Source organism: Schistocerca cancellata, chromosome 3 (genome assembly GCF_023864275.1).
Source record: "Schistocerca cancellata isolate TAMUIC-IGC-003103 chromosome 3, iqSchCanc2.1, whole genome shotgun sequence".
Taxonomy (NCBI): domain Eukaryota; kingdom Metazoa; phylum Arthropoda; class Insecta; order Orthoptera; family Acrididae; genus Schistocerca; species Schistocerca cancellata.
The window spans coordinates 959,846,455-959,872,179 of record NC_064628.1 but is presented as its reverse complement, the minus strand read 5'-3'; the positions used below and the strand labels follow the sequence as shown (position 1 = coordinate 959,872,179).

Sequence of the window (25,725 nt, the reverse complement as noted above, 5' to 3'; positions counted from 1 at the left end):
GCAAGCACGACAAACGTCTGCGGGACGAGACGAGACGAGACGAGACGAGACGACTAAGGAATAAATTCGTGGTTACAAATCAAATTTGGAACTCTACACTCCTACACAACAATAGGCGGTACGTATTTCAGAATTCACCTGCCGATTCGTACTGTTTTGTCGTTTTCAAAGTCTTCTTGGCAAACGTGGTTAGCACATTCTCCCTCAAACTGAGTTAATTACTGCATTTTCGTACCATTACAGTAGTTTAAAAGGCTTAAGGAAGCATCTTTGTCACAACAGAAAGGTAGTTTGAAAATTGGGCTGGCGACATAACAAAAAACATAACAGGAAGGGAGCCAACAGCACCCGGGTTTCCCAGGCGGTCACCCATCCAAGTACTAGCCGGGCCCGATGATGCTTAACTTCGGTGATCGGACGAGAACCGGTGTATTCATCATGGTATGGCCGTTGGCGCTCATCTAATGTAGGAGCACGGCAGAATTCGCGTTCGGCTTTTCTCCCAACACACAAAATGTTAGTTTTCGGCCGCATTTGACGAAAGCGCTTCCTTCCGCAACCGCCAGTTCCTCGAGGACGGCGCGGGGAGGCGCGCCCGGCGTCCCAGCAGAGTGACGGCCGAATTGGCGGGCGCACCGCCGCGTGTGTGAGACGCACTGCTGCTCGTTGCACCCCCTGTCATTCGCTGGGCGCGTGCAGCCTTCGACACTAGCGGAGGACGCATCTTGTCCCTGGTGTTCAGCGGAGGGCCTGTGCGGGGTGCGCCAGTGTCGTGCTGGAGGGCCCACTGATAGCGATGTGGGCTTCCTCGCCTCGCATCGCCTCACACCAAGTGTCTGCGTAGTTTGCAGTGCATTCGCACTATTCCTATCCCTGTCCCTGTCCCCGTCCCGACTTGTCCCGACTTTGCTCGACTGCCGCTCGCTGCCGCTCGGGTCGTGGTCCATATGACAGCGCAAGCACGACAAACGTCTGCGGGACGAGACGAGACGAGACGAGACGAGACGACTAAGGAATAAATTCGTGGTTACAAATCAAATTTGGAACTCTACACTCCTACACAACAATAGGCGGTACGTATTTCAGAATTCACCTGCCGATTCGTACTGTTTTGTCGTTTTCAAAGTCTTCTTGGCAAACGTGGTTAGCACATTCTCCCTCAAACTGAGTTAATTACTGCATTTTCGTACCATTACAGTAGTTTAAAAGGCTTAAGGAAGCATCTTTGTCACAACAGAAAGGTAGTTTGAAAATTGGGCTGGCGACATAACAAAAAACATAACAGGAAGGGAGCCAACAGCACCCGGGTTTCCCAGGCGGTCACCCATCCAAGTACTAGCCGGGCCCGATGATGCTTAACTTCGGTGATCGGACGAGAACCGGTGTATTCATCATGGTATGGCCGTTGGCGCTCATCTAATGTAGGAGCACGGCAGAATTCGCGTTCGGCTTTTCTCCCAACACACAAAATGTTAGTTTTCGGCCGCATTTGACGAAAGCACTTCCTTCCGCAACCGCCAGTTCCTCGAGGACGGCGCGGGGAGGCGCGCCCGGCGTCCCAGCAGAGTGACGGCCGAATTGGCGGGCGCACCGCCGCGTGTGTGAGACGCACTGCTGCTCGTTGCACCCCCTGTCATTCGCTGGGCGCGTGCAGCCTTCGACACTAGCGGAGGACGCATCTTGTCCCTGGTGCTCAGCGGAGGGCCTGTGCGGGGTGCGCCAGTGTCGTGCTGGAGGGCCCACTGGTAGCGATGTGGGCTTCCTCGCCTCGCCTCGCCTCGCCTCACACCAGGTGTCTGCGTAGTTTGCAGTGCATTCGCACCATTCCTATCCCTGTCCATGTCCCCGTCCCGACTTGTCCCGACTTTGCTCGACTGCCGCTCGCTGCCGCTCGGGTCGTGGTCCATATGACAGCGCAAGGACGACAAACGTCTGCGGGACGAGACGAGACGAGACGAGACGAGACGACTAAGGAATAAATTCGTGGTTACAAATCAAATTTGGAACTCTACACTCCTACACAACAATAGGCGGTACGTATTTCAGAATTCACCTGCCGATTCGTATTGTTTTGTCGTTTTCAAAGTCTTCTTGGCAAACGTGGTTAGCACATTCTCCCTCAAACTGAGTTAATTACTGCATTTTCGTACCATTACAGTAGTTTAAAAGGCTTAAGGAAGCATCTTTGTCACAACAGAAAGGTAGTTTGAAAATTGGGCTGGCGACATAACAAAAAACATAACAGGAAGGGAGCCAACAGCACCCGGGTTTCCCAGGCGGTCACCCATCCAAGTACTAGCCGGGCCCGATGATGCTTAACTTCGGTGATCGGACGAGAACCGGTGTATTCATCATGGTATGGCCGTTGGCGCTCATCTAATGTAGGAGCACGGCAGAATTCGCGTTCGGCTTTTCTCCCAACACACAAAATGTTAGTTTTCGGCCGCATTTGACGAAAGCGCTTCCTTCCGCAACCGCCAGTTCCTCGAGGACGGCGCGGGGAGGCGCGCCCGGCGTCCCAGCAGAGTGACGGCCGAATTGGCGGGCGCACCGCCGCGTGTGTGAGACGCACTGCTGCTCGTTGCACCCCCTGTCATTCGCTGGGCGCGTGCAGCCTTCGACACTAGCGGAGGACGCATCTTGTCCCTGGTGTTCAGCGGAGGGCCTGTGCGGGGTGCGCCAGTGTCGTGCTGGAGGGCCCACTGATAGCGATGTGGGCTTCCTCGCCTCGCATCGCCTCACACCAAGTGTCTGCGTAGTTTGCAGTGCATTCGCACTATTCCTATCCCTGTCCCTGTCCCCGTCCCGACTTGTCCCGACTTTGCTCGACTGCCGCTCGCTGCCGCTCGGGTCGTGGTCCATATGACAGCGCAAGCACGACAAACGTCTGCGGGACGAGACGAGACGAGACGAGACGAGACGACTAAGGAATAAATTCGTGGTTACAAATCAAATTTGGAACTCTACACTCCTACACAACAATAGGCGGTACGTATTTCAGAATTCACCTGCCGATTCGTACTGTTTTGTCGTTTTCAAAGTCTTCTTGGCAAACGTGGTTAGCACATTCTCCCTCAAACTGAGTTAATTACTGCATTTTCGTACCATTACAGTAGTTTAAAAGGCTTAAGGAAGCATCTTTGTCACAACAGAAAGGTAGTTTGAAAATTGGGCTGGCGACATAACAAAAAACATAACAGGAAGGGAGCCAACAGCACCCGGGTTTCCCAGGCGGTCACCCATCCAAGTACTAGCCGGGCCCGATGATGCTTAACTTCGGTGATCGGACGAGAACCGGTGTATTCATCATGGTATGGCCGTTGGCGCTCATCTAATGTAGGAGCACGGCAGAATTCGCGTTCGGCTTTTCTCCCAACACACAAAATGTTAGTTTTCGGCCGCATTTGACGAAAGCGCTTCCTTCCGCAACCGCCAGTTCCTCGAGGACGGCGCGGGGAGGCGCGCCCGGCGTCCCAGCAGAGTGACGGCCGAATTGGCGGGCGCACCGCCGCGTGTGTGAGACGCACTGCTGCTCGTTGCACCCCCTGTCATTCGCTGGGCGCGTGCAGCCTTCGACACTAGCGGAGGACGCATCTTGTCCCTGGTGTTCAGCGGAGGGCCTGTGCGGGGTGCGCCAGTGTCGTGCTGGAGGGCCCACTGATAGCGATGTGGGCTTCCTCGCCTCGCATCGCCTCACACCAAGTGTCTGCGTAGTTTGCAGTGCATTCGCACTATTCCTATCCCTGTCCCTGTCCCCGTCCCGACTTGTCCCGACTTTGCTCGACTGCCGCTCGCTGCCGCTCGGGTCGTGGTCCATATGACAGCGCAAGCACGACAAACGTCTGCGGGACGAGACGAGACGAGACGAGACGAGACGACTAAGGAATAAATTCGTGGTTACAAATCAAATTTGGAACTCTACACTCCTACACAACAATAGGCGGTACGTATTTCAGAATTCACCTGCCGATTCGTACTGTTTTGTCGTTTTCAAAGTCTTCTTGGCAAACGTGGTTAGCACATTCTCCCTCAAACTGAGTTAATTACTGCATTTTCGTACCATTACAGTAGTTTAAAAGGCTTAAGGAAGCATCTTTGTCACAACAGAAAGGTAGTTTGAAAATTGGGCTGGCGACATAACAAAAAACATAACAGGAAGGGAGCCAACAGCACCCGGGTTTCCCAGGCGGTCACCCATCCAAGTACTAGCCGGGCCCGATGATGCTTAACTTCGGTGATCGGACGAGAACCGGTGTATTCATCATGGTATGGCCGTTGGCGCTCATCTAATGTAGGAGCACGGCAGAATTCGCGTTCGGCTTTTCTCCCAACACACAAAATGTTAGTTTTCGGCCGCATTTGACGAAAGCACTTCCTTCCGCAACCGCCAGTTCCTCGAGGACGGCGCGGGGAGGCGCGCCCGGCGTCCCAGCAGAGTGACGGCCGAATTGGCGGGCGCACCGCCGCGTGTGTGAGACGCACTGCTGCTCGTTGCACCCCCTGTCATTCGCTGGGCGCGTGCAGCCTTCGACACTAGCGGAGGACGCATCTTGTCCCTGGTGCTCAGCGGAGGGCCTGTGCGGGGTGCGCCAGTGTCGTGCTGGAGGGCCCACTGGTAGCGATGTGGGCTTCCTCGCCTCGCCTCGCCTCGCCTCACACCAGGTGTCTGCGTAGTTTGCAGTGCATTCGCACCATTCCTATCCCTGTCCATGTCCCCGTCCCGACTTGTCCCGACTTTGCTCGACTGCCGCTCGCTGCCGCTCGGGTCGTGGTCCATATGACAGCGCAAGGACGACAAACGTCTGCGGGACGAGACGAGACGAGACGAGACGAGACGACTAAGGAATAAATTCGTGGTTACAAATCAAATTTGGAACTCTACACTCCTACACAACAATAGGCGGTACGTATTTCAGAATTCACCTGCCGATTCGTATTGTTTTGTCGTTTTCAAAGTCTTCTTGGCAAACGTGGTTAGCACATTCTCCCTCAAACTGAGTTAATTACTGCATTTTCGTACCATTACAGTAGTTTAAAAGGCTTAAGGAAGCATCTTTGTCACAACAGAAAGGTAGTTTGAAAATTGGGCTGGCGACATAACAAAAAACATAACAGGAAGGGAGCCAACAGCACCCGGGTTTCCCAGGCGGTCACCCATCCAAGTACTAGCCGGGCCCGATGATGCTTAACTTCGGTGATCGGACGAGAACCGGTGTATTCATCATGGTATGGCCGTTGGCGCTCATCTAATGTAGGAGCACGGCAGAATTCGCGTTCGGCTTTTCTCCCAACACACAAAATGTTAGTTTTCGGCCGCATTTGACGAAAGCGCTTCCTTCCGCAACCGCCAGTTCCTCGAGGACGGCGCGGGGAGGCGCGCCCGGCGTCCCAGCAGAGTGACGGCCGAATTGGCGGGCGCACCGCCGCGTGTGTGAGACGCACTGCTGCTCGTTGCACCCCCTGTCATTCGCTGGGCGCGTGCAGCCTTCGACACTAGCGGAGGACGCATCTTGTCCCTGGTGTTCAGCGGAGGGCCTGTGCGGGGTGCGCCAGTGTCGTGCTGGAGGGCCCACTGATAGCGATGTGGGCTTCCTCGCCTCGCATCGCCTCACACCAAGTGTCTGCGTAGTTTGCAGTGCATTCGCACTATTCCTATCCCTGTCCCTGTCCCCGTCCCGACTTGTCCCGACTTTGCTCGACTGAAGCTCGCTGCCGCTCGGGTCTTGGTCCATATGACAGCGCAAGCACGACAAACGTCTGCGGGACGAGACGAGACGAGACGAGACGAGACGACTAAGGAATAAATTCGTGGTTACAAATCAAATTTGGAACTCTACACTCCTACACAACAATAGGCGGTACGTATTTCAGAATTCACCTGCCGATTCGTATTGTTTTGTCGTTTTCAAAGTCTTCTTGGCAAACGTGGTTAGCACATTCTCCCTCAAACTGAGTTAATTACTGCATTTTCGTACCATTACAGTAGTTTAAAAGGCTTAAGGAAGCATCTTTGTCACAACAGAAAGGTAGTTTGAAAATTGGGCTGGCGACATAACAAAAAACATAACAGGAAGGGAGCCAACAGCACCCGGGTTTCCCAGGCGGTCACCCATCCAAGTACTAGCCGGGCCCGATGATGCTTAACTTCGGTGATCGGACGAGAACCGGTGTATTCATCATGGTATGGCCGTTGGCGCTCATCTAATGTAGGAGCACGGCAGAATTCGCGTTCGGCTTTTCTCCCAACACACAAAATGTTAGTTTTCGGCCGCATTTGACGAAAGCGCTTCCTTCCGCAACCGCCAGTTCCTCGAGGACGGCGCGGGGAGGCGCGCCCGGCGTCCCAGCAGAGTGACGGCCGAATTGGCGGGCGCACCGCCGCGTGTGTGAGACGCACTGCTGCTCGTTGCACCCCCTGTCATTCGCTGGGCGCGTGCAGCCTTCGACACTAGCGGAGGACGCATCTTGTCCCTGGTGTTCAGCGGAGGGCCTGTGCGGGGTGCGCCAGTGTCGTGCTGGAGGGCCCACTGATAGCGATGTGGGCTTCCTCGCCTCGCATCGCCTCACACCAAGTGTCTGCGTAGTTTGCAGTGCATTCGCACTATTCCTATCCCTGTCCCTGTCCCCGTCCCGACTTGTCCCGACTTTGCTCGACTGCCGCTCGCTGCCGCTCGGGTCGTGGTCCATATGACAGCGCAAGCACGACAAACGTCTGCGGGACGAGACGAGACGAGACGAGACGAGACGACTAAGGAATAAATTCGTGGTTACAAATCAAATTTGGAACTCTACACTCCTACACAACAATAGGCGGTACGTATTTCAGAATTCACCTGCCGATTCGTACTGTTTTGTCGTTTTCAAAGTCTTCTTGGCAAACGTGGTTAGCACATTCTCCCTCAAACTGAGTTAATTACTGCATTTTCGTACCATTACAGTAGTTTAAAAGGCTTAAGGAAGCATCTTTGTCACAACAGAAAGGTAGTTTGAAAATTGGGCTGGCGACATAACAAAAAACATAACAGGAAGGGAGCCAACAGCACCCGGGTTTCCCAGGCGGTCACCCATCCAAGTACTAGCCGGGCCCGATGATGCTTAACTTCGGTGATCGGACGAGAACCGGTGTATTCATCATGGTATGGCCGTTGGCGCTCATCTAATGTAGGAGCACGGCAGAATTCGCGTTCGGCTTTTCTCCCAACACACAAAATGTTAGTTTTCGGCCGCATTTGACGAAAGCACTTCCTTCCGCAACCGCCAGTTCCTCGAGGACGGCGCGGGGAGGCGCGCCCGGCGTCCCAGCAGAGTGACGGCCGAATTGGCGGGCGCACCGCCGCGTGTGTGAGACGCACTGCTGCTCGTTGCACCCCCTGTCATTCGCTGGGCGCGTGCAGCCTTCGACACTAGCGGAGGACGCATCTTGTCCCTGGTGTTCAGCGGAGGGCCTGTGCGGGGTGCGCCAGTGTCGTGCTGGAGGGCCCACTGATAGCGATGTGGGCTTCCTCGCCTCGCATCGCCTCACACCAAGTGTCTGCGTAGTTTGCAGTGCATTCGCACTATTCCTATCCCTGTCCCTGTCCCCGTCCCGACTTGTCCCGACTTTGCTCGACTGCCGCTCGCTGCCGCTCGGGTCGTGGTCCATATGACAGCGCAAGCACGACAAACGTCTGCGGGACGAGACGAGACGAGACGAGACGAGACGACTAAGGAATAAATTCGTGGTTACAAATCAAATTTGGAACTCTACACTCCTACACAACAATAGGCGGTACGTATTTCAGAATTCACCTGCCGATTCGTACTGTTTTGTCGTTTTCAAAGTCTTCTTGGCAAACGTGGTTAGCACATTCTCCCTCAAACTGAGTTAATTACTGCATTTTCGTACCATTACAGTAGTTTAAAAGGCTTAAGGAAGCATCTTTGTCACAACAGAAAGGTAGTTTGAAAATTGGGCTGGCGACATAACAAAAAACATAACAGGAAGGGAGCCAACAGCACCCGGGTTTCCCAGGCGGTCACCCATCCAAGTACTAGCCGGGCCCGATGATGCTTAACTTCGGTGATCGGACGAGAACCGGTGTATTCATCATGGTATGGCCGTTGGCGCTCATCTAATGTAGGAGCACGGCAGAATTCGCGTTCGGCTTTTCTCCCAACACACAAAATGTTAGTTTTCGGCCGCATTTGACGAAAGCACTTCCTTCCGCAACCGCCAGTTCCTCGAGGACGGCGCGGGGAGGCGCGCCCGGCGTCCCAGCAGAGTGACGGCCGAATTGGCGGGCGCACCGCCGCGTGTGTGAGACGCACTGCTGCTCGTTGCACCCCCTGTCATTCGCTGGGCGCGTGCAGCCTTCGACACTAGCGGAGGACGCATCTTGTCCCTGGTGCTCAGCGGAGGGCCTGTGCGGGGTGCGCCAGTGTCGTGCTGGAGGGCCCACTGGTAGCGATGTGGGCTTCCTCGCCTCGCCTCGCCTCGCCTCACACCAGGTGTCTGCGTAGTTTGCAGTGCATTCGCACCATTCCTATCCCTGTCCATGTCCCCGTCCCGACTTGTCCCGACTTTGCTCGACTGCCGCTCGCTGCCGCTCGGGTCGTGGTCCATATGACAGCGCAAGGACGACAAACGTCTGCGGGACGAGACGAGACGAGACGAGACGAGACGACTAAGGAATAAATTCGTGGTTACAAATCAAATTTGGAACTCTACACTCCTACACAACAATAGGCGGTACGTATTTCAGAATTCACCTGCCGATTCGTATTGTTTTGTCGTTTTCAAAGTCTTCTTGGCAAACGTGGTTAGCACATTCTCCCTCAAACTGAGTTAATTACTGCATTTTCGTACCATTACAGTAGTTTAAAAGGCTTAAGGAAGCATCTTTGTCACAACAGAAAGGTAGTTTGAAAATTGGGCTGGCGACATAACAAAAAACATAACAGGAAGGGAGCCAACAGCACCCGGGTTTCCCAGGCGGTCACCCATCCAAGTACTAGCCGGGCCCGATGATGCTTAACTTCGGTGATCGGACGAGAACCGGTGTATTCATCATGGTATGGCCGTTGGCGCTCATCTAATGTAGGAGCACGGCAGAATTCGCGTTCGGCTTTTCTCCCAACACACAAAATGTTAGTTTTCGGCCGCATTTGACGAAAGCGCTTCCTTCCGCAACCGCCAGTTCCTCGAGGACGGCGCGGGGAGGCGCGCCCGGCGTCCCAGCAGAGTGACGGCCGAATTGGCGGGCGCACCGCCGCGTGTGTGAGACGCACTGCTGCTCGTTGCACCCCCTGTCATTCGCTGGGCGCGTGCAGCCTTCGACACTAGCGGAGGACGCATCTTGTCCCTGGTGTTCAGCGGAGGGCCTGTGCGGGGTGCGCCAGTGTCGTGCTGGAGGGCCCACTGATAGCGATGTGGGCTTCCTCGCCTCGCATCGCCTCACACCAAGTGTCTGCGTAGTTTGCAGTGCATTCGCACTATTCCTATCCCTGTCCCTGTCCCCGTCCCGACTTGTCCCGACTTTGCTCGACTGCCGCTCGCTGCCGCTCGGGTCGTGGTCCATATGACAGCGCAAGCACGACAAACGTCTGCGGGACGAGACGAGACGAGACGAGACGAGACGACTAAGGAATAAATTCGTGGTTACAAATCAAATTTGGAACTCTACACTCCTACACAACAATAGGCGGTACGTATTTCAGAATTCACCTGCCGATTCGTACTGTTTTGTCGTTTTCAAAGTCTTCTTGGCAAACGTGGTTAGCACATTCTCCCTCAAACTGAGTTAATTACTGCATTTTCGTACCATTACAGTAGTTTAAAAGGCTTAAGGAAGCATCTTTGCCACAACAGAAAGGTAGTTTGAAAATTGGGCTGGCGACATAACAAAAAACATAACAGGAAGGGAGCCAACAGCACCCGGGTTTCCCAGGCGGTCACCCATCCAAGTACTAGCCGGGCCCGATGATGCTTAACTTCGGTGATCGGACGAGAACCGGTGTATTCATCATGGTATGGCCGTTGGCGCTCATCTAATGTAGGAGCACGGCAGAATTCGCGTTCGGCTTTTCTCCCAACACACAAAATGTTAGTTTTCGGCCGCATTTGACGAAAGCACTTCCTTCCGCAACCGCCAGTTCCTCGAGGACGGCGCGGGGAGGCGCGCCCGGCGTCCCAGCAGAGTGACGGCCGAATTGGCGGGCGCACCGCCGCGTGTGTGAGACGCACTGCTGCTCGTTGCACCCCCTGTCATTCGCTGGGCGCGTGCAGCCTTCGACACTAGCGGAGGACGCATCTTGTCCCTGGTGCTCAGCGGAGGGCCTGTGCGGGGTGCGCCAGTGTCGTGCTGGAGGGCCCACTGGTAGCGATGTGGGCTTCCTCGCCTCGCCTCGCCTCGCCTCACACCAGGTGTCTGCGTAGTTTGCAGTGCATTCGCACCATTCCTATCCCTGTCCATGTCCCCGTCCCGACTTGTCCCGACTTTGCTCGACTGCCGCTCGCTGCCGCTCGGGTCGTGGTCCATATGACAGCGCAAGGACGACAAACGTCTGCGGGACGAGACGAGACGAGACGAGACGAGACGACTAAGGAATAAATTCGTGGTTACAAATCAAATTTGGAACTCTACACTCCTACACAACAATAGGCGGTACGTATTTCAGAATTCACCTGCCGATTCGTATTGTTTTGTCGTTTTCAAAGTCTTCTTGGCAAACGTGGTTAGCACATTCTCCCTCAAACTGAGTTAATTACTGCATTTTCGTACCATTACAGTAGTTTAAAAGGCTTAAGGAAGCATCTTTGTCACAACAGAAAGGTAGTTTGAAAATTGGGCTGGCGACATAACAAAAAACATAACAGGAAGGGAGCCAACAGCACCCGGGTTTCCCAGGCGGTCACCCATCCAAGTACTAGCCGGGCCCGATGATGCTTAACTTCGGTGATCGGACGAGAACCGGTGTATTCATCATGGTATGGCCGTTGGCGCTCATCTAATGTAGGAGCACGGCAGAATTCGCGTTCGGCTTTTCTCCCAACACACAAAATGTTAGTTTTCGGCCGCATTTGACGAAAGCGCTTCCTTCCGCAACCGCCAGTTCCTCGAGGACGGCGCGGGGAGGCGCGCCCGGCGTCCCAGCAGAGTGACGGCCGAATTGGCGGGCGCACCGCCGCGTGTGTGAGACGCACTGCTGCTCGTTGCACCCCCTGTCATTCGCTGGGCGCGTGCAGCCTTCGACACTAGCGGAGGACGCATCTTGTCCCTGGTGTTCAGCGGAGGGCCTGTGCGGGGTGCGCCAGTGTCGTGCTGGAGGGCCCACTGATAGCGATGTGGGCTTCCTCGCCTCGCATCGCCTCACACCAAGTGTCTGCGTAGTTTGCAGTGCATTCGCACTATTCCTATCCCTGTCCCTGTCCCCGTCCCGACTTGTCCCGACTTTGCTCGACTGCCGCTCGCTGCCGCTCGGGTCGTGGTCCATATGACAGCGCAAGCACGACAAACGTCTGCGGGACGAGACGAGACGAGACGAGACGAGACGACTAAGGAATAAATTCGTGGTTACAAATCAAATTTGGAACTCTACACTCCTACACAACAATAGGCGGTACGTATTTCAGAATTCACCTGCCGATTCGTACTGTTTTGTCGTTTTCAAAGTCTTCTTGGCAAACGTGGTTAGCACATTCTCCCTCAAACTGAGTTAATTACTGCATTTTCGTACCATTACAGTAGTTCAAAAGGCTTAAGGAAGCATCTTTGTCACAACAGAAAGGTAGTTTGAAAATTTGGGCTGGCGACATAACAAAAAACATAACAGGAAGGGAGCCAACAGCACCCGGGTTTCCCAGGCGGTCACCCATCCAAGTACTAGCCGGGCCCGATGATGCTTAACTTCGGTGATCGGACGAGAACCGGTGTATTCATCATGGTATGGCCGTTGGCGCTCATCTAATGTAGGAGCACGGCAGAATTCGCGTTCGGCTTTTCTCCCAACACACAAAATGTTAGTTTTCGGCCGCATTTGACGAAAGCACTTCCTTCCGCAACCGCCAGTTCCTCGAGGACGGCGCGGGGAGGCGCGCCCGGCGTCCCAGCAGAGTGACGGCCGAATTGGCGGGCGCACCGCCGCGTGTGTGAGACGCACTGCTGCTCGTTGCACCCCCTGTCATTCGCTGGGCGCGTGCAGCCTTCGACACTAGCGGAGGACGCATCTTGTCCCTGGTGCTCAGCGGAGGGCCTGTGCGGGGTGCGCCAGTGTCGTGCTGGAGGGCCCACTGGTAGCGATGTGGGCTTCCTCGCCTCGCCTCGCCTCGCCTCACACCAGGTGTCTGCGTAGTTTGCAGTGCATTCGCACCATTCCTATCCCTGTCCATGTCCCCGTCCCGACTTGTCCCGACTTTGCTCGACTGCCGCTCGCTGCCGCTCGGGTCGTGGTCCATATGACAGCGCAAGGACGACAAACGTCTGCGGGACGAGACGAGACGAGACGAGACGAGACGACTAAGGAATAAATTCGTGGTTACAAATCAAATTTGGAACTCTACACTCCTACACAACAATAGGCGGTACGTATTTCAGAATTCACCTGCCGATTCGTATTGTTTTGTCGTTTTCAAAGTCTTCTTGGCAAACGTGGTTAGCACATTCTCCCTCAAACTGAGTTAATTACTGCATTTTCGTACCATTACAGTAGTTTAAAAGGCTTAAGGAAGCATCTTTGTCACAACAGAAAGGTAGTTTGAAAATTGGGCTGGCGACATAACAAAAAACATAACAGGAAGGGAGCCAACAGCACCCGGGTTTCCCAGGCGGTCACCCATCCAAGTACTAGCCGGGCCCGATGATGCTTAACTTCGGTGATCGGACGAGAACCGGTGTATTCATCATGGTATGGCCGTTGGCGCTCATCTAATGTAGGAGCACGGCAGAATTCGCGTTCGGCTTTTCTCCCAACACACAAAATGTTAGTTTTCGGCCGCATTTGACGAAAGCGCTTCCTTCCGCAACCGCCAGTTCCTCGAGGACGGCGCGGGGAGGCGCGCCCGGCGTCCCAGCAGAGTGACGGCCGAATTGGCGGGCGCACCGCCGCGTGTGTGAGACGCACTGCTGCTCGTTGCACCCCCTGTCATTCGCTGGGCGCGTGCAGCCTTCGACACTAGCGGAGGACGCATCTTGTCCCTGGTGTTCAGCGGAGGGCCTGTGCGGGGTGCGCCAGTGTCGTGCTGGAGGGCCCACTGATAGCGATGTGGGCTTCCTCGCCTCGCATCGCCTCACACCAAGTGTCTGCGTAGTTTGCAGTGCATTCGCACTATTCCTATCCCTGTCCCTGTCCCCGTCCCGACTTGTCCCGACTTTGCTCGACTGCCGCTCGCTGCCGCTCGGGTCGTGGTCCATATGACAGCGCAAGCACGACAAACGTCTGCGGGACGAGACGAGACGAGACGAGACGAGACGACTAAGGAATAAATTCGTGGTTACAAATCAAATTTGGAACTCTACACTCCTACACAACAATAGGCGGTACGTATTTCAGAATTCACCTGCCGATTCGTACTGTTTTGTCGTTTTCAAAGTCTTCTTGGCAAACGTGGTTAGCACATTCTCCCTCAAACTGAGTTAATTACTGCATTTTCGTACCATTACAGTAGTTTAAAAGGCTTAAGGAAGCATCTTTGCCACAACAGAAAGGTAGTTTGAAAATTGGGCTGGCGACATAACAAAAAACATAACAGGAAGGGAGCCAACAGCACCCGGGTTTCCCAGGCGGTCACCCATCCAAGTACTAGCCGGGCCCGATGATGCTTAACTTCGGTGATCGGACGAGAACCGGTGTATTCATCATGGTATGGCCGTTGGCGCTCATCTAATGTAGGAGCACGGCAGAATTCGCGTTCGGCTTTTCTCCCAACACACAAAATGTTAGTTTTCGGCCGCATTTGACGAAAGCACTTCCTTCCGCAACCGCCAGTTCCTCGAGGACGGCGCGGGGAGGCGCGCCCGGCGTCCCAGCAGAGTGACGGCCGAATTGGCGGGCGCACCGCCGCGTGTGTGAGACGCACTGCTGCTCGTTGCACCCCCTGTCATTCGCTGGGCGCGTGCAGCCTTCGACACTAGCGGAGGACGCATCTTGTCCCTGGTGCTCAGCGGAGGGCCTGTGCGGGGTGCGCCAGTGTCGTGCTGGAGGGCCCACTGGTAGCGATGTGGGCTTCCTCGCCTCGCCTCGCCTCGCCTCACACCAGGTGTCTGCGTAGTTTGCAGTGCATTCGCACCATTCCTATCCCTGTCCATGTCCCCGTCCCGACTTGTCCCGACTTTGCTCGACTGCCGCTCGCTGCCGCTCGGGTCGTGGTCCATATGACAGCGCAAGGACGACAAACGTCTGCGGGACGAGACGAGACGAGACGAGACGAGACGACTAAGGAATAAATTCGTGGTTACAAATCAACTTTGGAACTCTACACTCCTACACAACAATAGGCGGTACGTATTTCAGAATTCACCTGCCGATTCGTATTGTTTTGTCGTTTTCAAAGTCTTCTTGGCAAACGTGGTTAGCACATTCTCCCTCAAACTGAGTTAATTACTGCATTTTCGTACCATTACAGTAGTTTAAAAGGCTTAAGGAAGCATCTTTGTCACAACAGAAAGGTAGTTTGAAAATTGGGCTGGCGACATAACAAAAAACATAACAGGAAGGGAGCCAACAGCACCCGGGTTTCCCAGGCGGTCACCCATCCAAGTACTAGCCGGGCCCGATGATGCTTAACTTCGGTGATCGGACGAGAACCGGTGTATTCATCATGGTATGGCCGTTGGCGCTCATCTAATGTAGGAGCACGGCAGAATTCGCGTTCGGCTTTTCTCCCAACACACAAAATGTTAGTTTTCGGCCGCATTTGACGAAAGCGCTTCCTTCCGCAACCGCCAGTTCCTCGAGGACGGCGCGGGGAGGCGCGCCCGGCGTCCCAGCAGAGTGACGGCCGAATTGGCGGGCGCACCGCCGCGTGTGTGAGACGCACTGCTGCTCGTTGCACCCCCTGTCATTCGCTGGGCGCGTGCAGCCTTCGACACTAGCGGAGGACGCATCTTGTCCCTGGTGTTCAGCGGAGGGCCTGTGCGGGGTGCGCCAGTGTCGTGCTGGAGGGCCCACTGATAGCGATGTGGGCTTCCTCGCCTCGCATCGCCTCACACCAAGTGTCTGCGTAGTTTGCAGTGCATTCGCACTATTCCTATCCCTGTCCCTGTCCCCGTCCCGACTTGTCCCGACTTTGCTCGACTGCCGCTCGCTGCCGCTCGGGTCGTGGTCCATATGACAGCGCAAGCACGACAAACGTCTGCGGGACGAGACGAGACGAGACGAGACGAGACGACTAAGGAATAAATTCGTGGTTACAAATCAAATTTGGAACTCTACACTCCTACACAACAATAGGCGGTACGTATTTCAGAATTCACCTGCCGATTCGTACTGTTTTGTCGTTTTCAAAGTCTTCTTGGCAAACGTGGTTAGCACATTCTCCCTCAAACTGAGTTAATTACTGCATTTTCGTACCATTACAGTAGTTTAAAAGGCTTAAGGAAGCATCTTTGTCACAACAGAAAGGTAGTTTGAAAATTGGGCTGGCGACATAACAAAAAACATAACAGGAAGGGAGCCAACAGCACCCGGGTTTCCCAGGCGGTCACCCATCCAAGTACTAGCCGGGCCCGATGATGCTTAACTTCGGTGATCGGACGAGAACCGGTGTATTCATCATGGTATGGCCGTTGGCGCTCATCTAATGTAGGAGCACGGCAGAATTCGCGTTCGGCTTTTCTCCCAACACACAAAATGTTAGTTTTCGGCCGCATTTGACGAAAGCACTTCCTTCCGCAACCGCCAGTTCCTCGAGGACGGCGCGGGGAGGCGCGCCCGGCGTCCCAGCAGAGTGACGGCCGAATTGGCGGGCGCACCGCCGCGTGTGTGAGACGCACTGCTGCTCGTTGCACCCCCTGTCATTCGCTGGGCGCGTGCAGCCTTCGACACTAGCGGAGGACGCATCTTGTCCCTGGTGCTCAGCGGAGGGCCTGTGCGGGGTGCGCCAGTGTCGTGCTGGAGGGCCCACTGGTAGCGATGTGGGCTTCCTCGCCTCGCCTCGCCTCGCCTCACACCAGGTGTCTGCGTAGTTTGCAGTGCATTCGCACCATTCCTATCCCTGTCCATGTCCCCGTCCCGACTTGTCCCGACTTTGCTCGACTGCCGCTCGCTGCCGCTCGGGTCGTGGTCCATATGACAGCGCAAGGACGACAAACGTCTGCGGGACGAGACGAGACGAGACGAGACGAGACGACTAAGGAATAAATTCGTGGTTACAAATCAAATTTGGAACTCTACACTCCTACACAACAATAGGCGGTACGTATTTCAGAATTCACCTGCCGATTCGTATTGTTTTGTCGTTTTCAAAGTCTTCTTGGCAAACGTGGTTAGCACATTCTCCCTCAAACTGAGTTAATTACTGCATTTTCGTACCATTACAGTAGTTTAAAAGGCTTAAGGAAGCATCTTTGTCACAACAGAAAGGTAGTTTGAAAATTGGGCTGGCGACATAACAAAAAACATAACAGGAAGGGAGCCAACAGCACCCGGGTTTCCCAGGCGGTCACCCATCCAAGTACTAGCCGGGCCCGATGATGCTTAACTTCGGTGATCGGACGAGAACCGGTGTATTCATCATGGTATGGCCGTTGGCGCTCATCTAATGTAGGAGCACGGCAGAATTCGCGTTCGGCTTTTCTCCCAACACACAAAATGTTAGTTTTCGGCCGCATTTGACGAAAGCGCTTCCTTCCGCAACCGCCAGTTCCTCGAGGACGGCGCGGGGAGGCGCGCCCGGCGTCCCAGCAGAGTGACGGCCGAATTGGCGGGCGCACCGCCGCGTGTGTGAGACGCACTGCTGCTCGTTGCACCCCCTGTCATTCGCTGGGCGCGTGCAGCCTTCGACACTAGCGGAGGACGCATCTTGTCCCTGGTGTTCAGCGGAGGGCCTGTGCGGGGTGCGCCAGTGTCGTGCTGGAGGGCCCACTGATAGCGATGTGGGCTTCCTCGCCTCGCATCGCCTCACACCAAGTGTCTGCGTAGTTTGCAGTGCATTCGCACTATTCCTATCCCTGTCCCTGTCCCCGTCCCGACTTGTCCCGACTTTGCTCGACTGCCGCTCGCTGCCGCTCGGGTCGTGGTCCATATGACAGCGCAAGCACGACAAACGTCTGCGGGACGAGACGAGACGAGACGAGACGAGACGACTAAGGAATAAATTCGTGGTTACAAATCAAATTTGGAACTCTACACTCCTACACAACAATAGGCGGTACGTATTTCAGAATTCACCTGCCGATTCGTACTGTTTTGTCGTTTTCAAAGTCTTCTTGGCAAACGTGGTTAGCACATTCTCCCTCAAACTGAGTTAATTACTGCATTTTCGTACCATTACAGTAGTTTAAAAGGCTTAAGGAAGCATCTTTGTCACAACAGAAAGGTAGTTTGAAAATTGGGCTGGCGACATAACAAAAAACATAACAGGGAGGGAGCCAACAGCACCCGGGTTTCCCAGGCGGTCACCCATCCAAGTACTAGCCGGGCCCGATGATGCTTAACTTCGGTGATCGGACGAGAACCGGTGTATTCATCATGGTATGGCCGTTGGCGCTCATCTAATGTAGGAGCACGGCAGAATTCGCGTTCGGCTTTTCTCCCAACACACAAAATGTTAGTTTTCGGCCGCATTTGACGAAAGCACTTCCTTCCGCAACCGCCAGTTCCTCGAGGACGGCGCGGGGAGGCGCGCCCGGCGTCCCAGCAGAGTGACGGCCGAATTGGCGGGCGCACCGCCGCGTGTGTGAGACGCACTGCTGCTCGTTGCACCCCCTGTCATTCGCTGGGCGCGTGCAGCCTTCGACACTAGCGGAGGACGCATCTTGTCCCTGGTGCTCAGCGGAGGGCCTGTGCGGGGTGCGCCAGTGTCGTGCTGGAGGGCCCACTGGTAGCGATGTGGGCTTCCTCGCCTCGCCTCGCCTCGCCTCACACCAGGTGTCTGCGTAGTTTGCAGTGCATTCGCACCATTCCTATCCCTGTCCATGTCCCCGTCCCGACTTGTCCCGACTTTGCTCGACTGCCGCTCGCTGCCGCTCGGGTCGTGGTCCATATGACAGCGCAAGCACGACAAACGACTGCGGGACGAGACGAGACGAGACGAGACGAGACGACTAAGGAATAAATTCGTGGTTACAAATCAAATTTGGAACTCTACACTCCTACACAACAATAGGCGGTACGTATTTCAGAATTCACCTGCCGATTCGTACTGTTTTGTCGTTTTCAAAGTCTTCTTGGCAAACGTGGTTAGCACATTCTCCCTCAAACTGAGTTAATTACTGCATTTTCGTACCATTACAGTAGTTTAAAAGGCTTAAGGAAGCATCTTTGTCACAACAGAAAGGTAGTTTGAAAATTGGGCTGGCGACATAACAAAAAACATAACAGGAAGGGAGCCAACAGCACCCGGGTTTCCCAGGCGGTCACCCATCCAAGTACTAGCCGGGCCCGATGATGCTTAACTTCGGTGATCGGACGAGAACCGGTGTATTCATCATGGTATGGCCGTTGGCGCTCATCTAATGTAGGAGCACGGCAGAATTCGCGTTCGGCTTTTCTCCCAACACACAAAATGTTAGTTTTCGGCCGCATTTGACGAAAGCGCTTCCTTCCGCAACCGCCAGTTCCTCGAGGACGGCGCGGGGAGGCGCGCCCGGCGTCCAAGCAGAGTGACGGCCGAATTGGCGGGCGCACCGCCGCGTGTGTGAGACGCACTGCTGCTCGTTGCACCCCCTGTCATTCGCTGGGCGCGTGCAGCCTTCGACACTAGCGGAGGACGCATCTTGTCCCTGGTGTTCAGCGGAGGGCCTGTGCGGGGTGCGCCAGTGTCGTGCTGGAGGGCCCACTGATAGCGATGTGGGCTTCCTCGCCTCGCATCGCCTCACACCAAGTGTCTGCGTAGTTTGCAGTGCATTCGCACTATTCCTATCCCTGTCCCTGTCCCCGTCCCGACTTGTCCCGACTTTGCTCGACTGCCGCTCGCTGCCGCTCGGGTCGTGGTCCATATGACAGCGCAAGCACGACAAACGACTGCGGGACGAGACGAGACGAGACGAGACGAGACGACTAAGGAATAAATTCGTGGTTACAAATCAAATTTGGAACTCTACACTCCTACACAACAATAGGCGGTACGTATTTCAGAATTCACCTGCCGATTCGTACTGTTTTGTCGTTTTCAAAGTCTTCTTGGCAAACGTGGTTAGCACATTCTCCCTCAAACTGAGTTAATTACTGCATTTTCGTACCATTACAGTAGTTTAAAAGGCTTAAGGAAGCATCTTTGTCACAACAGAAAGGTAGTTTGAAAATTGGGCTGGCGACATAACAAAAAACATAACAGGAAGGGAGCCAACAGCACCCGGGTTTCCCAGGCGGTCACCCATCCAAGTACTAGCCGGGCCCGATGATGCTTAACTTCGGTGATCGGACGAGAACCGGTGTATTCATCATGGTATGGCCGTTGGCGCTCATCTAATGTAGGAGCACGGCAGAATTCGCGTTCGGCTTTTCTCCCAACACACAAAATGTTAGTTTTCGGCCGCATTTGACGAAAGCGCTTCCTTCCGCAACCGCCAGTTCCTCGAGGACGGCGCGGGGAGGCGCGCCCGGCGTCCAAGCAGAGTGACGGCCGAATTGGCGGGCGCACCGCCGCGTGTGTGAGACGCACTGCTGCTCGTTGCACCCCCTGTCATTCGCTGGGCGCGTGCAGCCTTCGACACTAGCGGAGGACGCATCTTGTCCCTGGTGTTCAGCGGAGGGCCTGTGCGGGGTGCGCCAGTGTCGTGCTGGAGGGCCCACTGATAGCGATGTGGGCTTCCTCGCCTCGCATCGCCTCACACCAAGTGTCTGCGTAGTTTTGCAGTGCATTCGCACTATTCCTATCCCTGTCCCTGTCCCCGTCCCGACTTGTCCCGACTTTGCTCGACTGCCGCTCGCTGCCGCTCGGGTCGTGGTCCATATGACAGCGCAAGCACGACAAACGACTGCGGGACGAGACGAGGACGAGACGAGACGAGACGACTAAGGAATAAATTCGTGGTTACAAATCAAATTTGGAACTCTACACTCCTACACAACAATAGGCGGTACGTATTTCAGAATTCACCTGCCGATTCGTACTGTTTTGTCGTTTTCAAAGTCTTCTTGGCAAACGTGGTTAGCACATTCTCCCTCAAACTGAGTTAATTACTGCATTTTTCGTACCATTACAGTAGTTTAAAAGGCTTAAGGAAGCATCTTTGTCACAACAGAAAAGGTAGTTTGAAAATTGGGCTGGCGACATAACAAAAAACATAACAGGAAGGGAGCCAACAGCACCCGGGTTTCCCAGGCGGTCACCCATCCAAGTACTAGCCGGGCCCGATGATGCTTAACTTCGGTGATCGGACGAGAACCGGTGTATTCATCATGGTATGGCCGTTGGCGCTCATCTAATGTAGGAGCACGGCAGAATTCGCGTTCGGCTTTTCTCCCAACACACAAAATGTTAGTTTTTCGGCCGCATTTGACGAAAGCGCTTCCTTCCGCAACCGCCAGTTCCTCGAGGACGGCGCGGGGAGGCGCGCCCGGCGTCCAAGCAGAGTGACGGCCGAATTGGCGGGCGCACCGCCGCGTGTGTGAGACGCACTGCTGCTCGTTGCACCCCCTGTCATTCGCTGGGCGCGTGCAGCCTTCGACACTAGCGGAGGACGCATCTTGTCCCTGGTGTTCAGCGGAGGGCCTGTGCGGGGTGCGCCAGTGTCGTGCTGGAGGGCCCACTGATAGCGATGTGGGCTTCCTCGCCTCGCATCGCCTCACACCAAGTGTCTGCGTAGTTTGCAGTGCATTCGCACTATTCCTATCCCTGTCCCTGTCCCCGTCCCGACTTGTCCCGACTTTGCTCGACTGCCGCTCGCTGCCGCTCGGGTCGTGGTCCATATGACAGCGCAAGCACGACAAACGACTGCGGGACGAGACGAGACGAGACGAGACGAGACGACTAAGGAATAAATTCGTGGTTACAAATCAAATTTGGAACTCTACACTCCTACACAACAATAGGCGGTACGTATTTCAGAATTCACCTGCCGATTCGTACTGTTTTGTCGTTTTCAAAGTCTTCTTGGCAAACGTGGTTAGCACATTCTCCCTCAAACTGAGTTAATTACTGCATTTTCGTACCATTACAGTAGTTTAAAAGGCTTAAGGAAGCATCTTTGTCACAACAGAAAGGTAGTTTGAAAATTGGGCTGGCGACATAACAAAAAACATAACAGGAAGGGAGCCAACAGCACCCGGGTTTCCCAGGCGGTCACCCATCCAAGTACTAGCCGGGCCCGATGATGCTTAACTTCGGTGATCGGACGAGAACCGGTGTATTCATCATGGTATGGCCGTTGGCGCTCATCTAATGTAGGAGCACGGCAGAATTCGCGTTCGGCTTTTCTCCCAACACACAAAATGTTAGTTTTCGGCCGCATTTGACGAAAGCGCTTCCTTCCGCAACCGCCAGTTCCTCGAGGACGGCGCGGGGAGGCGCGCCCGGCGTCCAAGCAGAGTGACGGCCGAATTGGCGGGCGCACCGCCGCGTGTGTGAGACGCACTGCTGCTCGTTGCACCCCCTGTCATTCGCTGGGCGCGTGCAGCCTTCGACACTAGCGGAGGACGCATCTTGTCCCTGGTGTTCAGCGGAGGGCCTGTGCGGGGTGCGCCAGTGTCGTGCTGGAGGGCCCACTGATAGCGATGTGGGCTTCCTCGCCTCGCATCGCCTCACACCAAGTGTCTGCGTAGTTTGCAGTGCATTCGCACTATTCCTATCCCTGTCCCTGTCCCCGTCCCGACTTGTCCCGACTTTGCTCGACTGCCGCTCGCTGCCGCTCGGGTCGTGGTCCATATGACAGCGCAAGCACGACAAACGACTGCGGGACGAGACGAGACGAGACGAGACGAGACGACTAAGGAATAAATTCGTGGTTACAAATCAAATTTGGAACTCTACACTCCTACACAACAATAGGCGGTACGTATTTCAGAATTCACCTGCCGATTCGTACTGTTTTGTCGTTTTCAAAGTCTTCTTGGCAAACGTGGTTAGCACATTCTCCCTCAAACTGAGTTAATTACTGCATTTTCGTACCATTACAGTAGTTTAAAAGGCTTAAGGAAGCATCTTTGTCACAACAGAAAGGTAGTTTGAAAATTGGGCTGGCGACATAACAAAAAACATAACAGGAAGGGAGCCAACAGCACCCGGGTTTTCCCAGGCGGTCACCCATCCAAGTACTAGCCGGGCCCGATGATGCTTAACTTCGGTGATCGGACGAGAACCGGTGTATTCATCATGGTATGGCCGTTGGCGCTCATCTAATGTAGGAGCACGGCAGAATTCGCGTTCGGCTTTTCTCCCAACACACAAAATGTTAGTTTTCGGCCGCATTTGACGAAAGCGCTTCCTTCCGCAACCGCCAGTTCCTCGAGGACGGCGCGGGGAGGCGCGCCCGGCGTCCAAGCAGAGTGACGGCCGAATTGGCGGGCGCACCGCCGCGTGTGTGAGACGCACTGCTGCTCGTTGCACCCCCTGTCATTCGCTGGGCGCGTGCAGCCTTCGACACTAGCGGAGGGACGCATCTTGTCCCTGGTGTTCAGCGGAGGGCCTGTGCGGGGTGCGCCAGTGTCGTGCTGGAGGGCCCACTGATAGCGATGTGGGCTTCCTCGCCTCGCATCGCCTCACACCAAGTGTCTGCGTAGTTTGCAGTGCATTCGCACTATTCCTATCCCTGTCCCTGTCCCCGTCCCGACTTGTCCCGACTTTGCTCGACTGCCGCTCGCTGCCGCTCGGGTCGTGGTCCATATGACAGCGCAAGCACGACAAACGACTGCGGGACGAGACGAGACGAGACGAGACGAGACGACTAAGGAATAAATTCGTGGTTACAAATCAAATTTGGAACTCTACACTCCTACACAACAATAGGCGGTACGTATTTCAGAATTCACCTGCCGATTCGTACTGTTTTGTCGTTTTCAAAGTCTTCTTGGCAAACGTGGTTAGCACATTCTCCCTCAAACTGAGTTAATTACTGCATTTTCGTACCATTACAGTAGTTTAAAAGGCTTAAGGAAGCATCTTTGTCACAACAGAAAGGTAGTTTGAAAATTGGGCTGGCGACATAACAAAAAACATAACAGGAAGGGAGCCAACAGCACCCGGGTTTCCCAGGCGGTCACCCATCCAAGTACTAGCCGGGCCCGATGATGCTTAACTTCGGTGATCGGACGAGAACCGGTGTATTCATCATGGTATGGCCGTTGGCGCTCATCTAATGTAGGAGCACGGCAGAATTCGCGTTCGGCTTTTCTCCCAACACACAAAATGTTAGTTTTCGGCCGCATTTGACGAAAGCGCTTCCTTCCGCAACCGCCAGTTCCTCGAGGGACGGCGCGGGGAGGCGCGCCCGGCGTCCAAGCAGAGTGACGGCCGAATTGGCGGGCGCACCGCCGCGTGTGTGAGACGCACTGCTGCTCGTTGCACCCCCTGTCATTCGCTGGGCGCGTGCAGCCTTCGACACTAGCGGAGGACGCATCTTGTCCCTGGTGTTCAGCGGAGGGCCTGTGCGGGGTGCGCCAGTGTCGTGCTGGAGGGCCCCACTGATAGCGATGTGGGCTTCCTCGCCTCGCATCGCCTCACACCAAGTGTCTGCGTAGTTTGCAGTGCATTCGCACTATTCCTATCCCTGTCCCTGTCCCCGTCCCGACTTGTCCCGACTTTGCTCGACTGCCGCTCGCTGCCGCTCGGGTCGTGGTCCATATGACAGCGCAAGCACGACAAACGACTGCGGGACGAGACGAGACGAGACGAGACGAGACGACTAAGGAATAAATTCGTGGTTACAAATCAAATTTGGAAACTCTACACTCCTACACAACAATAGGCGGTACGTATTTCAGAATTCACCTGCCGATTCGTACTGTTTTGTCGTTTTCAAAGTCTTCTTGGCAAACGTGGTTAGCACATTCTCCCTCAAACTGAGTTAATTACTGCATTTTTCGTACCATTACAGTAGTTTAAAAGGCTTAAGGAAGCATCTTTGTCACAACAGAAAGGTAGTTTGAAAATTGGGCTGGCGACATAACAAAAAAACATAACAGGAAGGGAGCCAACAGCACCCGGGTTTCCCAGGCGGTCACCCATCCAAGTACTAGCCGGGCCCGATGATGCTTAACTTCGGTGATCGGACGAGAACCGGTGTATTCATCATGGTATGGCCGTTGGCGCTCATCTAATGTAGGAGCACGGCAGAATTCGCGTTCGGCTTTTCTCCCAACACACAAAATGTTAGTTTTCGGCCGCATTTGACGAAAGCGCTTCCTTCCGCAAACCGCCAGTTCCTCGAGGACGGCGCGGGGAGGCGCGCCCGGCGTCCAAGCAGAGTGACGGCCGAATTGGCGGGCGCACCGCCGCGTGTGTGAGACGCACTGCTGCTCGTTGCACCCCTGTCATTCGCTGGGCGCGTGCAGCCTTCGACACTAGCGGAGGACGCATCTTGTCCCTGGTGTTCAGCGGAGGGCCTGTTGCGGGGTGCGCCAGTGTCGTGCTGGAGGGCCCACTGATAGCGATGTGGGCTTCCTCGCCTCGCATCGCCTCACACCAAGTGTCTGCGTAGTTTGCAGTGCATTCGCACTATTCCTATCCCTGTCCCTGTCCCCGTCCCGACTTGTCCCGACTTTGCTCGACTGCCGCTCGCTGCCGCTCGGGTCGTGGTCCATATGACAGCGCAAGCACGACAAACGACTGCGGGACGAGACGAGACGAGACGAGACGAGACGACTAAGGAATAAATTCGTGGTTACAAATCAAATTTGGAACTCTACACTCCTACACAACAATAGGCGGTACGTATTTCAGAATTCACCTGCCGATTCGTACTGTTTTGTCGTTTTCAAAGTCTTCTTGGCAAACGTGGTTAGCACATTCTCCCTCAAACTGAGTTAATTACTGCATTTTCGTACCATTACAGTAGTTTTAAAAGGCTTAAGGAAGCATCTTTGTCACAACAGAAAGGTAGTTTGAAAATTGGGCTGGCGACATAACAAAAAACATAACAGGAAGGGAGCCAACAGCACCCGGGTTTCCCAGGCGGTCACCCATCCAAGTACTAGCCGGGCCCGATGATGCTTAACTTCGGTGATCGGACGAGAACCGGTGTATTCATCATGGTATGGCCGTTGGCGCTCATCTAATGTAGGAGCACGGCAGAATTCGCGTTCGGCTTTTCTCCCAACACACAAAATGTTAGTTTTCGGCCGCATTTGACGAAAGCGCTTCCTTCCGCAACCGCCAGTTCCTCGAGGACGGCGCGGGGAGGCGCGCCCGGCGTCCAAGCAGAGTGACGGCCGAATTGGCGGGCGCACCGCCGCGTGTGTGAGACGCACTGCTGCTCGTTGCACCCCCTGTCATTCGCTGGGCGCGTGCAGCCTTCGACACTAGCGGAGGACGCATCTTGTCCCTGGTGTTCAGCGGAGGGCCTGTGCGGGGTGCGCCAGTGTCGTGCTGGAGGGCCCACTGATAGCGATGTGGGCTTCCTCGCCTCGCATCGCCTCACACCAAGTGTCTGC

General features: G+C 54.8%; 27 non-coding genes across 27 annotated transcripts; all 27 read right to left on the bottom strand.

Moving 5' to 3' along the window:
* Positions 1-336: 336 nt before the first annotated feature.
* LOC126178020 (5S ribosomal RNA) lies at positions 337-455 on the bottom strand. The gene has a single exon (XR_007535940.1). It is a non-coding gene; the product is annotated as a 5S ribosomal RNA (ribosomal RNA).
* Positions 456-1,291: 836 nt separating this feature from the next.
* LOC126178019 (5S ribosomal RNA) lies at positions 1,292-1,410 on the bottom strand. Its single transcript, XR_007535939.1, has one exon. It is a non-coding gene; the product is annotated as a 5S ribosomal RNA (ribosomal RNA).
* Positions 1,411-2,251: 841 nt separating this feature from the next.
* Positions 2,252-2,370, bottom strand: LOC126178018 (5S ribosomal RNA). The gene has a single exon (XR_007535938.1). It is a non-coding gene; the product is annotated as a 5S ribosomal RNA (ribosomal RNA).
* An 836-nt stretch (positions 2,371-3,206) lies between these two features.
* LOC126178017 (5S ribosomal RNA) lies at positions 3,207-3,325 on the bottom strand. Its single transcript, XR_007535937.1, has one exon. It is a non-coding gene; the product is annotated as a 5S ribosomal RNA (ribosomal RNA).
* An 836-nt stretch (positions 3,326-4,161) lies between these two features.
* Positions 4,162-4,280, bottom strand: LOC126178016 (5S ribosomal RNA). The gene has a single exon (XR_007535936.1). It is a non-coding gene; the product is annotated as a 5S ribosomal RNA (ribosomal RNA).
* Positions 4,281-5,121: 841 nt separating this feature from the next.
* LOC126178015 (5S ribosomal RNA) lies at positions 5,122-5,240 on the bottom strand. The gene has a single exon (XR_007535935.1). It is a non-coding gene; the product is annotated as a 5S ribosomal RNA (ribosomal RNA).
* An 836-nt stretch (positions 5,241-6,076) lies between these two features.
* LOC126178014 (5S ribosomal RNA) lies at positions 6,077-6,195 on the bottom strand. Its single transcript, XR_007535934.1, has one exon. It is a non-coding gene; the product is annotated as a 5S ribosomal RNA (ribosomal RNA).
* An 836-nt stretch (positions 6,196-7,031) lies between these two features.
* Positions 7,032-7,150, bottom strand: LOC126178012 (5S ribosomal RNA). Its single transcript, XR_007535932.1, has one exon. It is a non-coding gene; the product is annotated as a 5S ribosomal RNA (ribosomal RNA).
* An 836-nt stretch (positions 7,151-7,986) lies between these two features.
* Positions 7,987-8,105, bottom strand: LOC126178011 (5S ribosomal RNA). The gene has a single exon (XR_007535931.1). It is a non-coding gene; the product is annotated as a 5S ribosomal RNA (ribosomal RNA).
* Positions 8,106-8,946: 841 nt separating this feature from the next.
* LOC126178010 (5S ribosomal RNA) lies at positions 8,947-9,065 on the bottom strand. Its single transcript, XR_007535930.1, has one exon. It is a non-coding gene; the product is annotated as a 5S ribosomal RNA (ribosomal RNA).
* Positions 9,066-9,901: 836 nt separating this feature from the next.
* Positions 9,902-10,020, bottom strand: LOC126178009 (5S ribosomal RNA). The gene has a single exon (XR_007535929.1). It is a non-coding gene; the product is annotated as a 5S ribosomal RNA (ribosomal RNA).
* Positions 10,021-10,861: 841 nt separating this feature from the next.
* On the bottom strand, positions 10,862-10,980 carry LOC126178008 (5S ribosomal RNA). The gene has a single exon (XR_007535928.1). It is a non-coding gene; the product is annotated as a 5S ribosomal RNA (ribosomal RNA).
* An 837-nt stretch (positions 10,981-11,817) lies between these two features.
* LOC126178007 (5S ribosomal RNA) lies at positions 11,818-11,936 on the bottom strand. The gene has a single exon (XR_007535927.1). It is a non-coding gene; the product is annotated as a 5S ribosomal RNA (ribosomal RNA).
* An 841-nt stretch (positions 11,937-12,777) lies between these two features.
* LOC126178006 (5S ribosomal RNA) lies at positions 12,778-12,896 on the bottom strand. The gene has a single exon (XR_007535926.1). It is a non-coding gene; the product is annotated as a 5S ribosomal RNA (ribosomal RNA).
* Positions 12,897-13,732: 836 nt separating this feature from the next.
* LOC126178004 (5S ribosomal RNA) lies at positions 13,733-13,851 on the bottom strand. Its single transcript, XR_007535925.1, has one exon. It is a non-coding gene; the product is annotated as a 5S ribosomal RNA (ribosomal RNA).
* An 841-nt stretch (positions 13,852-14,692) lies between these two features.
* On the bottom strand, positions 14,693-14,811 carry LOC126178003 (5S ribosomal RNA). Its single transcript, XR_007535924.1, has one exon. It is a non-coding gene; the product is annotated as a 5S ribosomal RNA (ribosomal RNA).
* An 836-nt stretch (positions 14,812-15,647) lies between these two features.
* LOC126178002 (5S ribosomal RNA) lies at positions 15,648-15,766 on the bottom strand. The gene has a single exon (XR_007535923.1). It is a non-coding gene; the product is annotated as a 5S ribosomal RNA (ribosomal RNA).
* An 841-nt stretch (positions 15,767-16,607) lies between these two features.
* On the bottom strand, positions 16,608-16,726 carry LOC126178000 (5S ribosomal RNA). The gene has a single exon (XR_007535921.1). It is a non-coding gene; the product is annotated as a 5S ribosomal RNA (ribosomal RNA).
* Positions 16,727-17,562: 836 nt separating this feature from the next.
* LOC126177999 (5S ribosomal RNA) lies at positions 17,563-17,681 on the bottom strand. Its single transcript, XR_007535920.1, has one exon. It is a non-coding gene; the product is annotated as a 5S ribosomal RNA (ribosomal RNA).
* Positions 17,682-18,522: 841 nt separating this feature from the next.
* LOC126177998 (5S ribosomal RNA) lies at positions 18,523-18,641 on the bottom strand. The gene has a single exon (XR_007535919.1). It is a non-coding gene; the product is annotated as a 5S ribosomal RNA (ribosomal RNA).
* An 836-nt stretch (positions 18,642-19,477) lies between these two features.
* Positions 19,478-19,596, bottom strand: LOC126177997 (5S ribosomal RNA). The gene has a single exon (XR_007535918.1). It is a non-coding gene; the product is annotated as a 5S ribosomal RNA (ribosomal RNA).
* An 840-nt stretch (positions 19,597-20,436) lies between these two features.
* On the bottom strand, positions 20,437-20,555 carry LOC126177996 (5S ribosomal RNA). Its single transcript, XR_007535917.1, has one exon. It is a non-coding gene; the product is annotated as a 5S ribosomal RNA (ribosomal RNA).
* Positions 20,556-21,392: 837 nt separating this feature from the next.
* LOC126177994 (5S ribosomal RNA) lies at positions 21,393-21,511 on the bottom strand. Its single transcript, XR_007535915.1, has one exon. It is a non-coding gene; the product is annotated as a 5S ribosomal RNA (ribosomal RNA).
* Positions 21,512-22,347: 836 nt separating this feature from the next.
* On the bottom strand, positions 22,348-22,467 carry LOC126178095 (5S ribosomal RNA). Its single transcript, XR_007536011.1, has one exon. It is a non-coding gene; the product is annotated as a 5S ribosomal RNA (ribosomal RNA).
* Positions 22,468-23,304: 837 nt separating this feature from the next.
* LOC126177993 (5S ribosomal RNA) lies at positions 23,305-23,423 on the bottom strand. The gene has a single exon (XR_007535914.1). It is a non-coding gene; the product is annotated as a 5S ribosomal RNA (ribosomal RNA).
* Positions 23,424-24,264: 841 nt separating this feature from the next.
* Positions 24,265-24,383, bottom strand: LOC126177992 (5S ribosomal RNA). Its single transcript, XR_007535913.1, has one exon. It is a non-coding gene; the product is annotated as a 5S ribosomal RNA (ribosomal RNA).
* An 838-nt stretch (positions 24,384-25,221) lies between these two features.
* LOC126177991 (5S ribosomal RNA) lies at positions 25,222-25,340 on the bottom strand. Its single transcript, XR_007535912.1, has one exon. It is a non-coding gene; the product is annotated as a 5S ribosomal RNA (ribosomal RNA).
* Positions 25,341-25,725: the final 385 nt, after the last annotated feature.